Source organism: Octopus bimaculoides, chromosome 4 (assembly GCF_046866305.1).
Source record: "Octopus bimaculoides isolate indiv1 chromosome 4, ASM4686630v1, whole genome shotgun sequence".
In the NCBI taxonomy this organism is placed as follows: Eukaryota; Metazoa; Mollusca; class Cephalopoda; order Octopoda; family Octopodidae; genus Octopus; species Octopus bimaculoides.
Genome location: NC_142931.1, coordinates 96,448,614 through 96,464,580, shown reverse-complemented (window position 1 = coordinate 96,464,580; position 15,967 = coordinate 96,448,614). Strand labels below are relative to the sequence as shown.

Genomic DNA, 15,967 nt, shown 5'->3' with positions numbered 1-15,967 from the left:
GAATATTATTAACATTTGTTCTATTATTTTTTTCGTTAATTGATAATTATGGTTCTATATTTTATAATTTCTTCCATATATTTTATAAAATTCTTAAGTTTAGTGATATTTTTCAAATATCAAGAATAATTAAATGCCGATGTTTTCTTTGTTGTGCTTTTTATTCTTTTCCATTGAAACATCCACGAATTCAACTTTTTCGTGTCGTTTCTTGTTAATTTTTTCCATTCCTATTTTTGAATGTCTTATTTAGTTATGATTGAACATGGCCGACAAATGCTTTTGAGAAGTACATAGTGAGAAAAATGGTTCCGCTTTCTGATTCATTAGAACGGGTAAGTCATTTGTTTACAGTGAACTTACTACTAGAGGTACAAACTCTGGAAATGCTGCATTAATCGCTGCAAATATTAGGTTGCATTATATCTATAACTGTATTTAAAAGTGATGTATAAAACAACACAGATGTTTCCAGCAAACCTCTTTTTTTCTCTATCTGTCGTTTTATTTCTATGTGAGTGTCTATCTGTACCCATATCATGTTTAACACGGCCAAGCAGACGAATTCTGTTACTTCCATTTTGTTATTGTTGACATTATCTTTCCTTTTCTTGCACATCTTAATTAACAAAGGTTGTCTCAAAACATGTCCTTAACATTTATGCTATGATTAGTGTACCAGTCATCTACTTCGAGAACAACAACAACTAAAAAAAACGAGAGATACTTGCTACTTCATAACATGTACTGAAGTATTGAACAACTGAAAACTGATTAGGTGGAAAAATCTTCGTGGGAAAATAAAACAAATACCTGCTAATATTTTATGATATTCAAATCACTAAGTAGCAATAAACAACATCAACAATGGTTTCAGATTTTGGCACAAGGCCAGCAATTTTAGTGGGAAGATATTAGTCGATTACATCGACCCTAGTACCTGGTTGGTATCGTCCCCGAAAGAATCATTAATAGTAATTGCAATTTCTGATTGATCTCAAGGCTCACATCTGTTCCGATCGTTAGTATTGAAGTCTCATTCAGCCTTTATTCATACATATCATTTTTTGTTGAAAATGTTCAAGTTAGGTGTGTGTATGTGAGAGTGTGGAGAAAGCGCTTTATAAATAACAGGAAAAGAAAGTAATTAGTTTGATTATTCTTTTCCTTTCTTTATTTGCAATCTGAAAGTAAATTGATAAAACAATACACGAGTTGGGAAAGATTTCCAGCAAATGTATTCTTTATTATCGTTCATCGATTCATACAAAGAAACAAAACAGACACATCTACGCTCGACAATCGTTAATTATGTCTCTTCCTGAGACTGAGAATTAAAGACTTCAAATGCATACTCTGCTCCAACACTCTCGCTCTAGACTTCAATTAAAAATTGGAATTCTACATTTTTTTTACCATTGATCAGTATTCACTGGGAATGTTTACTGCTCCCCTAAAGTGGAAGAGTTATTTTAAAAGTAGGTCACGACGGAATTAGACAATTGGATGTGAAAATTCCGTGACTAGACACATAGACTTTAATCATCTTTGAACTTCTCTTCGTTTCAAGATTTCACCATATCAACTGCTGCAAATTTTTGCAGTTTTTTACTAAATGCTTTTTTTCAAACTTCCCTTATATTCTTGTCTCGTGTTTCTAAAATAATCAATTTTAAACCTAATTGTCGGAATTTATGTGTACGTGTTATGTAAGATCTCTCTCTCTCTCTCTCTCCTCACTCGATATATATGTGTGAGAGTGAGTGTATATGTATATATATATAAATATATATGTATGTATATATATATATATATCTGTTTGTGAGCATATTATATGTATGTATATGTATGTGTGAGTGTGTATATATATATATCAGGCTGAGTAAAGAGTAGGCAACGTTTTGAAATGTGTAATTCATCACATATTTCAACAATGCAGAAATGTTATTCATCAAAATAAGTACCATTACAATCAGCACATTTTTGCCAATGAGTTATAAGTTTGTTTATTCTGTTAACATAAAAATCTGGAGTTCTGGGGGTGATGGACTCTTTGAATGCACTTTCAGCATCAGTTTGATTTTTGAACTCCTCTTGCAGGAAACCATCAAGGTGCTGGGAAAAGTGGTAGTCGGTAGGAGAAAGGTCTGGGGAATAAGCTGGATGGAGAAGAACTTCGTAGCCAAGTTCCCTCAACTTCTGGAGTGTCATTAGTGAAATGTGTGGTCGAGTATTATGATGAAGAATGATTGGCCCTCTTCTGTTGACCAGTCTGGGACAGAGGAGTAGCAGTTTTTCATTCATTTTGGCAATTTCATGGCAATATGTTTCTGCAGTAATGGACACCACCAAACAGTCACCATAACCTTCTTTTTGAAGAGCTCAGGTTTAGGGAAAATTTAAAGTGCTTTATTTTGGTTCAACTACTGCGAGTTTTTTACTATTGTACAGAATTCACTTTTCAATGCAAGTTATGATACAGTCAAGAAATGGATTGGTCTGGTTATGGAGAAGAAGCGACGAGCAAATTTCATATCTACACATTTTCTGATTTTCATTCAAATTGTGTGCTACCCATTTGTCAAACTGTTTTGAATTTCCAATCACATGCAAATGGTTGTAGACAGTTTTCTAGCTAACTTGAAGTTCTTTTGCCAATTCTTGAGTGGTTTTACATGGATCTTCCTCAATGATGGTCTTTAATTGACTGTCATTGATGACAGATGGGTGTCTACTACGCTCACGATCTCCACTGCGAAATCGTTTAAACCATTTTCGAGCTGACCACTCACTGGTCTTTCCTCACCAAACATTTTGTTGATATCACAAGCAGTTTCAGCTGCTTTACATCCATTTTTGAAGTTGAATAGCAAAATTGCTTAGATATCACACTTTGACATTTCCATTTCAGATGATTGTAACAACGGTGAAAAAATATCAATGTTAATTTATTGATGCATTTGGGTAAGTCTTTGTCTATATTATCAGACAATTTAAAAGAAAATGTTTGCAAAAATTCAAAATTCTGCAAAAATCTCGTACAAATTTTTCATGATTCAAAGCGTTGCTTACTTTTTATTCAACCTGATATATATGTATATGTATGTCATCATCATCATCATCATCATCACCGTTTAACGTCCGCTTTCCATGCTAGCATGGGTTGGACGATTTGACTGAGGACTGGTGAATCAGATGGCTACACCAAGCTCCAATCTGATTTGGCAGAGTTTCTACAGCTGGATGCCCTTCCTAATGCCAACCACTCTGAGAGTGTAGTGGGTGCTTTTACGTGCCACCAGCACGAAGGCCAGTCAGGAGGTACTGGCAACGGCCACACTCGAAATGGTGTATTTTACGTGCCATCAGCACAGAAGCCAGTCCAGCGGTACTGGCAATGAACTCGCTCGAATGTTTTTTCACATGCCACTGGCACAAGTACCAGGAAGGTGACGTTGGTAACAATCAAGCTCAAATGGTGCTATTTACATGCCACCGGCACAGACAGCTGGTGCTCTGGCAACGATCACGCTCGGACGGTGCTCTTAGTGATCTACTGGTACAGGTGCCATCACGATTTCGCTTTTGCTTGCCCCAGCAGGTCTTTGCAAGCCGAGTTTAGTGTTCAATAAAGAGACGTTGGCATGGGTGCCAGTCTACAAATTTAGTTCGATTTCGATTTCACTTGCCTCAAGACGGGTTCCCTCAACCGCTTGGGTGTTGCACTTTTTCACACAGCTATCCTCATCCATTCTCGCCACAAATCCATACCAGCGCAATCGTCTCTCTTGCACACCACAACTGATGCTTCTTAGGTTCAGCTTTATTCTCAAGATACTTACACTGTCTCGGGTATGCACACTGACATTATTCATCTATCGGAGCATACTGGCTTCATTCCTTGCAAGCTTATGCATGTCGTCAGCAGTCACAGCCCATGTTTCACTGCCATGAAGCATGGCTGTTCGTACACATGCGTCATACAGTCTGCTTTTTACTCTGAGTGAGAGGCCCTTTGTCACCAGCAGAGGTAAGAGCTCTTTGAACTTTGCCCAGGCTATTCTTATTCTAGCAGCTACACTTTCAGTGCACCCGCCCCCACTACTAACTTGGTCACCCAGATAACGGAAACTATCAACTACGTCTAGTTTTTCTGCCTGGAATGTGACAGAATTTGTTTTCTGCACATTTTCAGTGTTTATTGCACCTGAACATCTGCCACATAAAAAAACTAACTTCCTAGTTAACCTGCCTTTGATATTGCTGCACCTCTTATGTGTCCATAGCTTGCACTTGGTACATCTTATAGGGTTTCTACCTACACCTTTTCTACAGATCGAGCAGGGCCATCTACCTGAAGGGGTTTGTGTTTTATCTACCTTCCTACTTATTAGGACTTTGGTTTTAGCTAGGTTGACTCTAAGTGTGTGGTATATATATATATATATATATATATATATATATATATATATATATGTATATATATATATGTATATATATATATGTATATATATATATATATATATATATATATATATATATATATATATATATATATATATATGGTATATATATATATATATATATATATACACACACACACACACATACATACATGCACTTCTGTATTTTGAGTATTTCCCCTCATTTATAAATATTAACAATTATATGTGTGTGCGTGTTTATGTATGTATATGTCTGTTGTGTGTCAGCTGCAGCTGCTTAAATTGTAACTGAATTTCATATTTCCAGTTATTTCAATAGACACACATATTCACTAACTCATATATACTTATGTACGTATGCATGTCTGTGTGTGAATATATATATATATATATATATATAAAGTGTAGTATATTGCCACTTAAGTGTGGCTGACCCCTAGGGGTGGATGTTACTGTTGCTTTTAGCCCCAGGAGGACATCTCCTCCAGCTGGCTTATCGACACACGACTGTGTCCTGTTTGCCAAGGGAGTTATCCCTCTCACCTCGACCACGTTCGTGCTGCTGGTCGAGGTGAGAGGGATAACTCCCTTGGCAAACAGGACACAGTCGTGTGTCGATAAGCCAGCTGGAGGAGATGTCCTCCTGGGGCTAAAAGCAACAGTAACATCCACCCCTAGGGGTCAGCCACACTTAAGTGGCAATATACTACACTTTATCGTGCAGTTACTGTTAATACTTCATTTAGAGAATTAACATATATATATATATATATATATATATACATATATATATATTTAGAAGGTTGTCATGGCCAGTCAGAGAGTGACCATTGGCTTCATACCTATAAGGTGCTTAGCTTTATAGGCGACTTATCAGGCTCAAATAGCCAGAGGCACAGTACTGCTCTACAACTGGAGGAAGAAAAATGTCATGGTCAGTTAATTTAGTAAACAAATTCTGGAACTGCTTGCATTTCCTTATTAGCAAAAGGTGAATTAAGTTTTCTTGTTGACTTTTTTTGGAAGATTGTTGAGCATGTCTAAGTCATCTCTTATGAAACTTCTAATAGCTTGAGCAGGATATCCAAAAAATTACTCAGGCAATAAGTTTTGCAAACAGATTGTTAGATGAGGGGACATTAAAGTGTATGTCAGTGGTTCCTTTGCATGCCTCTCTATTAGTTTTTCACTATTGTGAACCTGTGGTATGCCATAGAACACACTAGATCTACATCAGAAATTGGTTATATAATTGTATTCCTTATCAGTGAGTCCTTCTCAATATAAGCTTATTAATGTTTTAACGTGCCTCATTATTTTTTGTCCGGCCTTTTTGTAGTAATGCATCATCTTCTAATATGGTTAACACAAGATTTTTATAGTAATCTGCATTTCCTTTATCATCCTATTTAATTGTTATTTTTTTATCATCTTTAAATTTGTTTAGCTCATTCCATTCACATTTACTGAAGTTTGGTTGTGTTTTTGCTTGATGTAGGTAATTCAAAATGTATTCACAGAAATTGTCAAGGATTTTGTTCTTACCTCTTGGTATGATAAAGTTACTGTTGTTTCTTACTATTCACTCATCGTCATTGTTTTTGTCATACAATTGGTGAGTCTTAATTTTCTACAGAATTCAGAAATGTCATCTTTCATTTCATTGTAGTTGGGTCATTGAGGGGTTGGTGTGAATTTGAGCCCTTTAAAGAGTATGCTACTTTGTTGTGTTGTTAATTCTTTGCTTGATAAATTAATGATTTTAAATATTTTTGGTTTATCTTGAATTTATGATACAACCAAGTATCTGTTTCTGTGGATGGGGTCTAAAAAATGGTTAACGTAGCCAGTTTGGTTGATATTATTAATGTGTCTCTTATTGTTGTAATTTATTGCATGGATTTGTGGTATAGGATTGTTTTGTGAGTCTGAATTTCACATTCCATTGGTGTATTTTGGGAAGAGTTTGTTGGTATGAATGGCATAGGTTTGTTGTAAAAGATTGTACAGCAATTTTTTTTTAGATATAAGTTCTGTTGGTATGTTTCCTGATAATTTCATTGATTGTTTCTCCTTATGGGAAGGAAGTTGTAATGTCAACCTTGAGAGCGCCTTTCTTTCCCTAAGTTGTTTTTGTGCTTCTGGTTTTTCTAGGATGGGTTTTATTTGGTGCTTGTGGGGTAGAATTATTGGTGTTGAGTTGACCCATTTTTCATATATAGGGTGGCCCAAAAGTAGGTTTACAGTTATTCAACTATCTCTTTCACAGTTCTATATTTAGGAGATGAGAAATTATGTATATTACTTACATTTGACGGATATTTGTCCTCATCTTGTTTGTTGTTAACACGTTTTGGCTGATATACCCTCCAGTCTTCATCAGGTGTCTTGAGGAAATTTTGTACCTGGGCTCTCATTCCTAAGGTATTTTTCGATGTTATTATTATTATTATTCAGGTCACTACTTGGAATCAAACTCAGAATCTTGAGGTTAGTAACCCCCTCTCTTAACCACTATGCCATATACCCAGCCCATACTCTTAACTACTATGCCATGTGCCCGTGGGCATATGGCATAGTGGTTAAGAGTGTGGGCTACTAACCTCAAGATTCCAAGTTCGATTCCAAGCGGTGATCTGAATAATAATAATAATAATAATAATAATAATAATAATAATAATAATAACATCAAAAAATACCTTAGGAATGAGAACCTAGGTTCGAAATTTCCCCAAGACACCTGATGAAGGCTGGAAGGTATATCAGCCGAAATGTTGTGTTAACAATAAACAAGATGAGGACAAATATCCGTCAAATGTAAATAATGTATCTCTTTCACATTCATATATTAACAGTTTAGATCTTAATTATAAAAAAATATGAAACCATTATTCTATGCTAATTTAGTTACTTTTGTCAAGCTTCCTTTTCAGTTTGTAAGATAGAAATTTAAATGTAATAAGATGTTTTTAAAGAAATTTAAAGTGCTTACTTGATAACTGTAAACCTACTTTTGGGCCACCCTGTATATCTGCTTTGTTATCTTCTTTTAATAATCTTCCAAAATGCAAATTTTTCTCTCCCCAAGGAATTTTTTTTCATTATTTTCCATTATTGTAACATGTAGTTTTTATTGTATTTATGTCATGTGTTTTGTCATTTTGATGACCTTGCATTATTTTCCAAGATTTTTGTTGATTTTGGATATTGTGTTTCTGGTTTCAATTTCCTCATTCTTTTCATCTGGAGGCCTGTGTATTGTATTGAGCTTGTTGATAATCATTATTAGGTTTGTGTTGGTTTTCTTTAATTGTTTCATTTTTTTTCTTCATTAATACTTAGGATTGATGTCCCATTTTATTGGCATTTTCTGTTCCTCTTGTGGTAAATGATATTTAAAATGTTAAGAAGTTACACATGAGTAAATATATATTGAAAAACTAAGAAAATGAAAATGCTTAGTGAACTTTATCGTGAAAAGAAAGTATGTACCGGTTTCGGTTGTTTAAGATGACCTCTTCATGCTGAAATACATGAACTTCCAGATGTGATATTATGCAAGTTTAATTTAATTTAATTTTTCTTTCCATTTTGTTCTGGTAGGTATGTAGGTAGCGTTGCGAGAGTGTGAATGGAGAGTGACAGACAGAGGAAGAGAGAAATGGAAGCTATGAATAGTGAACATGGATGGAAATGTGTCTTGTTTCGAAAGAATGTAAAGAGATTAAGAGTAGGTCATAGAGTGGGAGACAATAAGTAATAATACATACATAAAAAAGCTGGGTGGAGAACAACAGTATAATAAAACCATAGATAGATGAGATAAGGTAAAGTGTTAGGGAATATAGAAGGTGCATAGTGACAGATGCAAAGGTACATAGGGGTGGATAGAGTGAGTTACAAAAAGGGGCATCAATAACAGATATCAGGTGTTCAAGGGAAAGGAGCATTCAGTGGACATATAGTGGTAAGGGATGATGTGAATATGGGATAGGTGGCAAAGGAAGTGGCTCCAAGAAGATGGATTATTGGTAACATAAAAAGGGGGAAGAAATATGTGCAGTTCTGCTTTTATATAATTATAACAACTAAGAAATAGTACTGTAGTGAGAGGAGTGTGTTATGAAGGTGAGTTTCTGGGAAGGCTTAACATATAAAGATTAGGTGTATAGACATGAACAATAAGCTTTTAGGATCTCAAGAAGAGCTGTCCATCTCAATATTTTTACTAAGATGGACGATTGTTCTTGCCATTCATCTCAGTCCATTAAAGTCTCCATAAGGTTCAGCAGCCGGAGGTTGAATGTCACTGCTTTGTTCCATATCTTCCTGGGTCTCTGTCTTCCACAAATTTCATCCACGTTTCATGATCAATTCTTCTTTATGCAGCTGTCCTCACCCATATGCATTACATGACACCAGTGCAATCATCTCTTTTGCATGCTACATCTGATGCTTCTTATACCCAATTTTTCTCCCAACACATTTGCCCTTTGTTTAGCATGTGCACTGATGTTGAATATCCTGTGGAGCATACTCGATTAATCTCTTTTTTGTCTTTGCATGATAGTAAAACAGTAGCATTGCTTTTCATGCACATGAATCACATGATCTGCCTTTCACTCTGTGAGATAGACCTTTTGTTGCCACTACAATAGCCCTCTGAACTTTTTCTATCTTATTCTAGCAACTATACTTTCAGAACATCCTCCTGCACTACTAATTAGTCACCTAGATAACAGAACTATCTACTACCTCTGGGAGCCTCCTAAGCATTTGAGAAAATCTATGCCCTTAGTGTTTATTGTTCCTGTGCATCTTCCACATATAAAGACTACTTTCTGTGCTAACTTTCTTGTTATTCCACTTCATCTCTTGTGTGTCTATAGCTTGCACTGGGTACATCATACGCAATTTCTATACATTTCCTGCATATTGAGTAAGGCCATTTTTCTGGCATGAAAAATCCTGTTTTCTTGCTTACATTAGTGCTTGCTAGGTTAGCTTTAAGCCTTTCATTCCAGGTTTTGCTTCCACATCTAGAATGTCTTTTCTAACTCTACAACAGATTCCACCATAAAAACAAGGTCATCTGCATATAGTTGTTCCCAAGGGCAGCCAGTTGTTAAATTCCTTTGTTATGGCCTAGAGGATTTGAATTAATAGGAGTGAACTATGTATCTAGCCCTAATGAACTCTTACTTGTTTTCTAAATTCATTGCTGACTCTCATCCTACTGACACCATCCCTGTACATGGATTGTGTAGCTCTCAAGTCATCCAATCTTCTTTTAGCTTCCTCAGAGATTCACCTGATCACAGAGCAAGAGACTCTGTTGAAGGCTTTCTCCAGGTTGATAAGTGCCAAGGACAACGGTTTACTTCTGAAGTTGTCTTACTAAGAAGATCGCACCAGTAGTACTTTTCTGTAGCACATAACCCAACTGAATCTTGTCTTGTCTTATTTTGTTCCTAATTAATTGAGCTGTAACGTTCATGACCTGACCCAACAATTTGGGTAATTACATCTATCTAAGGCATCTCCTTTATGCTTATAGCAGCTGACTGTGATGCTGCAACACTAGTCATCAAGTACAAGACCTTCCTGCACAACTTGGATTAACTATACAAGTGACTAGGCCATACTACTCTGCCAGATATTTTAAACATCTCAATGTGGCTCTTGTTGGACCATGGGCCTTCTTTGTCTTCATATCTTTTTTGATTGTTTTATCTGTCATATTGTCCTCGACTTGAATGGCTGGTCCTTCTGTTGGGTCCACTTTGGGAGGATCCTCTTTCTCCTAAGCATTCTCCACATCTCTTAATCACTTAGTGTAAGTATGCCATTATCCATTCACACACATACTTACTCACATCACGATTCACTCTGATACACCATGTTGCAATCTGCAATACCTCATATCTCTGATCCTCATGCTGTAAAATTTGGCTTATCTCCAACTTTCTAATTCCCCACCCTGCTTTATAAACTTGTCACCTAGCTTCCTGTTTGGTTACCTCCTATAATTTTCTGCTGCTTCCATTTTTCCAATTTTTCCAGCCCTATCTTTTTGCTTTTATATTTCTGTCTACCTCACTGTTCTGTCTCTGCATCACCCTTGTACCAAGCATAAATCCAGCAAATTATCCATAGGAACTTCCATTTATCCCTCATGCTATATGTCTCTAACTCCTGTCAAACACTTTGACTATAATTTATCTAAATTTCTGACCATTTCCTGAACCTTAGAGCTTCCATATCTTCCTTTTCCAGGCTGGTTTGTTTCTCTGACTCCTGAAGTCACTAACCACTAACCTGTGTTGAGTTGTACTATTTTGTCTGGAAATGGCTTTGCATTTATAAGCATCTGTCTTCCCAATTTTTAGTTAATCTGGCTTGTGTTGCCCTCCAGACTAATAGGTTAGAGTTAAAGATGATGTAGCCATTTACATCACAGAACTCCAGCTGCCTTACATTAGGTATCACTATGAATTTTTGAAAATATTTAAATGTAATTTCTACTGTACTTTTTCGCGGAGAGCATTAAAAAAAGAAACATTTTGATACCTCATTTGTGAAATTTGGATTAATATTTTAGGAAATATGACAATTTGAATGGTCAGTGAAATGGTTGAAATTTTGCCTAATTTATCATCATCATCATCATCGTTTAATGTCCGCTTTCCATGCTGGCATGGGTTGGACGGTTTGACTGAGGATTGGCGAACCAGAATGTCATATCTTTGAAACTGAGGTGATAATCAGCTTCAAATTAAACAAATTAAGTGACCATAATACGGTAATTGCGTAATTTTTTTCAGGTTCTTGGAAAGAAAAGGCTTTTTTTTTTTTTGACAATATTTAAAATATTTTTGTAAAGCCTATTTTGTTATGAGTTACTAATGGTTGATTTTTGTTGTGTTTTCAGACCTAGCTAAGTTCAAAACCACAGTAACTTGAATTGTAGCACATTTGTAGTAGGTATGGAGGTAAATAAATCACGAGATTTTGGGACATGACAGCATTTCCATAAAATTTTAATTAGACTATTAAGAATGGCAGAATTTTGAATCAGGACAACCACATAAGTTGTATTTTCTCTGTTTTTATGGGGACTTAGCCCATTTTTTCTCACCACAGCCTTGAAATTGGAAATGATGTGGGTAAACTCCTTATGAAAACAAATTTTGGAAAATTTGTGATTTTTTCACCCCCACCCCCTGGACCAATGTAGCCCATTTCTTTTTGGCACTAGGCACTTAAAAATCAATTGGAGAAGCCTGTATAGTAGGAAAAAATATGAAAATATTTTGAGATGAAAAGTTATGTGATTTAAGGGCGATTTAGCTGGTGTTTCTGGCACATCTCACGATGACCTGCTAATGCGCTAGAACCAGCAGCCAAATCTCCTTTAAATCACATTACCTTTTTGTCTCAAAATATTTTCATAATTTTGTTTTCCCCATCATAAAGGCTTTTCCCATTGCTTTTTAAGTGCCTATGCCAAAAAATTGGCCTAGATCGATTCGGGAGGGGATTTTGAAAAATGGTAAATTTCTGAAAAAGCTTCCTCTCTTCATTCTCAAGACTGCGGTGGAAAAAAATGGGAAAAATCTCTTTCAAAATAGAGAAAATCCAACTTAAGTGGGTGTCCTGATCTGAAGCTCAGCCCTACAAATAATTAAATGAAATTACAGCTATTGCAAGTATTTCATCTATATTCAAATAGGGTTATGGTTGCAATCCATTATCTGTAGGGGGTTCAGTTTTGATACACTGGTATGGGATATAAAACTGAATCTTCTGTAAGTTTAGAGCTTTACAATAAATTTAATAAGTATCCTTGAAGAATTTTGTGGAAGGGGTGACACAGACAGTTTAACCATGCAAAAACCCATTTTTTAGTGCATCATTTTCATGACAATATACCTATTTTCCTTGGAAAATTATATATCATTTGAAAGTTCTGGATGTGAACTTAGTTCTCATATTATTTTAATCAAAATCTGACACTTACCTAAGATGTCAGGGTCCCTCAAACGACCTGGTATTTCCATCCATTCACAAAGTTTATTTCAATTTTTTTTTTCTTTTTTGTCTGCTGAATGGCAGTCCTTGATCTAGTTCAATGCGCTTGGGCACTATAACTCAAGTTGTTTTGATAATCATTCACGCAGGTGGAGGATTTTTTAAAGATTTATTTTGTTATAAATCATGATGGTGGTAGGTCAGAAAATTGTTACAAAATATAAAAGTGAAAATTAGTGCTTACTTGTGAAAATGTAAACATTACAGGAGAAAAAATGTAAAAAAACATCACATTGAACTTTATAAAAGTTCAATGCACAATATAATTCTTTTTGACAAAAACAAACCAGTATTTCTGTGAGAAATATGAAATTCACTTGTACAAGAAAATGTGCAAGTTAAAATTCATATGTCGCTTGGATTTGTCTATATTCAGATGTTGAGAAACACCTAATACTATAAACAGGGTTCTTGCCGTAAATGAATTTAAGCGATAGGGAATAAACAACATTATCAATACAACAGTTACATGCTAATCTTGGACTCTAGATGCTCTATTTAACTCAATTTAGTGCAAATTCTCTTTATTTACCAATTAGTTTGTCCATTTCTTGAAATTTTGGATCAAAATCAATATTCGAAGCCTTGAATTTGTCTTCCATATGACTTCTCAGTTTGACAAGTAGTGTCAATATGTATACAAAAAGCATCAATATACTACCCTCCTTTTTCGCTTTGCACTTTTTTGCCATACCATGGCCAGAATTAGCAATGACCATGATGATTTAATAAGAAATTTTTCTTTCTAATGGTATAAGAATCTTGAAGAAATTATGTTCCTTTTTAGGTGAAAATTAACAATTCACTTTGGTATTTCATAATGATTATTTGACCCCATCAAGTCTTATATCAAAATAAAGCTAAAACATTCTTCTATATGAGTATATGATTCTTAATACACCTCAAGTTATGGTATTCTAGTTAAGAGACAGGAGACCTACTACCAGCTCACATGTCTCTGAGGTGCTCTGTGAGCCTATCAGCCAGTCAGAGCACCATAACTTGAGAAAAGGCTACTGTTCAGCAGACAAAAGAAAAAATAGGACAAACTTTGAAAATGTACGAAATACCAAGGTGTTTGAGGGACCCTGACATGATATGTAACTGTTGGATTTTAATTAAAACTATATGAGAAGAAAGTTCACATCCAAAGCATTCAAATGATATATAATTATTTTTGACATGAAAACGATAAAGTAAAAAACGTGTTCTTTCATGTTCAAACTGTGCTTGTCTTCATTGTACAGTGCTCTTTAGTGATACCTTCTTACATATGTGTGTATTTTTCCACCTTTTTCCTCTACCTGTACCTGCTTTAATTTGTTTGTCTCATTACACCACTTTCTCCAGTTTCCCCCATTTTTCTGCTTCCCTCTAACCTTTACCACATTCACATCCCACTTCACTTCACTCACCCCCCAGCCAGCACCTGCACCCCAACACTGCTCACATTTCCTATACCCATCTCCTTACACAGATGCTATCCTTTATATGCACACAACTCACCACCTCTTTCTCTCTTAACTCTTCCCCATGAAACTTCCACAGATTTTCTCTAGTTTTATCATTCTTCATTTTTGGTTTATGTGGTTACCCACCCACTCTTATCCATTGATCATACCTCAGTTTTGAACACCCTATGTTCAAAATTCTTTCCACCACATCTTATCTACCACCCTGTCCCTAGAACACAGCATTGTCTACCTCTTCCACTTCCTCCAGCTTCTTCCCTCTTCCACCTCCAGCTTTTTCCCTCTCGCATCTATCCCTTCTTCAAGCATGCCTACAGCTCCCACAACCTCATCCATAGTTCCATCTTCCCAGATCCTTTTGCTGCTCCCATCCCCACTTTCATACCTGCTATTTGCTTCCCATCACCACCTCTCTTACTGTACTTCCCCAATTAAGGACTTCTTCCACTGCACCTCTAATCTAGTTGCACTCCAATGTTTTCTCTGCAGTATCATTTCCATTGGACAAACCAGTTTCTGACTGGCTGATAGGCTCACGGAGCACCTCAGTAGTAGGTCCTGGTAGTAGGTCTCCTGTCTCTTAACATCTATTTTCCACTAGCCATTCCATCCAACACCTCTAGGTCTTCTGTATCCCCACTACTTCACCTCCAGAGAGAAGAGGATTTAGTTTCCTCTCTCCAAACCTATAGTCCTTTCAGTCTCAATCTCCTCAATTTTTCTACCTTTTTTCCCCACCTATACCCTCTCAGCTACCCTATCTCACCCTGTCACCTACCACATACTCTCAAAATACTTGCACCATTCCCACCCCACCACCCTACACACATTTACAACTCTCACACATACACACACCCAGTCTCTTTCACATTCCTGCACCTGTGACACTCCTACATACACCAGCACATCCACATGCCCTCTTAAACCATCTCGCTAAGGCATACATCCCCATACATATCTACTCTCCACCCATGTACACACACACACATATCATTTGCCACTCTCTCACCTTGCTGTCTCCCTGAAACATGCACAGCCACTACACACTACTTATACATATGAACACACATTTGTACTAAGGCACCCACTCATACATTCAAACACACATTTTCTCACTGTTTGACAGTTTGGAAGCTCACAATCTGGAACTGTTGACCAGAAATTGAACCTGTCTTGGTGATGCCTCTTTTGGCTATAGTATTTTTTGGTACTCAATGCAAATACATGCATATGCAAAAACATACACATACCGTGAGAGAGAGAAGGGGGGGGGAGAAAGACATTACAACGTATTGAATCCAATCAATAGAAACTCTTTTTCTCACTTCATACACATCGAGAAATATGCTTACACACATAAATATGAAGGGATTGAGAAACTTTAGAAGGTATTAAATAGCCTCAATTGTGACAAGTCTCCTCTTCACATTACACATAAAGGAAAAACATGTACATAACAAATAGAGTGAGAGAGAAAGAGAGATGTGCTTGTATCAATCAGGTGGTGGGGCATTTATTTCCATTTTAATGTTTCTCTCTTTCTCTCCCTCTAATTTTTCTGTTCATGGCACCAAAGTTTAAATTTACTGTCAGTTCAACTTTGTAAAAGATGTTCAGAAATCCATTCTGAGAAAATTTTTCTTTTCCATATTCTGTCAATATTTCGTTAACCATCAACTTAATGAAGTGATGTAGAAAGCTAAACAGGAATTTATAGTTTATAGTTGTGATTACAACAAGAATAAAAACCAAATCTTCATGGTACCAAAAAGTACTGGGGAGAAAATGTCTGATATCAAATAAGTCAGTATCAAATCAGCAATGCCAAACATGCAGTACCAAAATGACTGTGCTAAAACATTTCATACCCCCCCCCCCCACACACACACACATATGTACTTACATAAATATGATTATACATATAACTATGTATGTATGTGTGTGTATGTATGACATATA

At 36.0% G+C, this 15,967-nt stretch overlaps 1 protein-coding gene across 5 annotated transcripts in view; it reads left to right on the top strand.

Moving 5' to 3' along the window:
• The first annotated feature begins 251 nt into the window (after positions 1 to 251).
• Positions 252 to 15,967, top strand: part of LOC106880551 (uncharacterized) — a 101,229-nt gene continuing 85,513 nt past the window's right edge. For all 5 annotated transcript variants that reach the window (XR_016241612.1, XR_016241610.1, XR_016241611.1 and 2 more), the window contains exon 1: positions 252 to 335. The gene's annotated coding sequence lies outside the window, so the exon portion shown is untranslated. The remainder of the gene's footprint in view (positions 336 to 15,967) is intronic.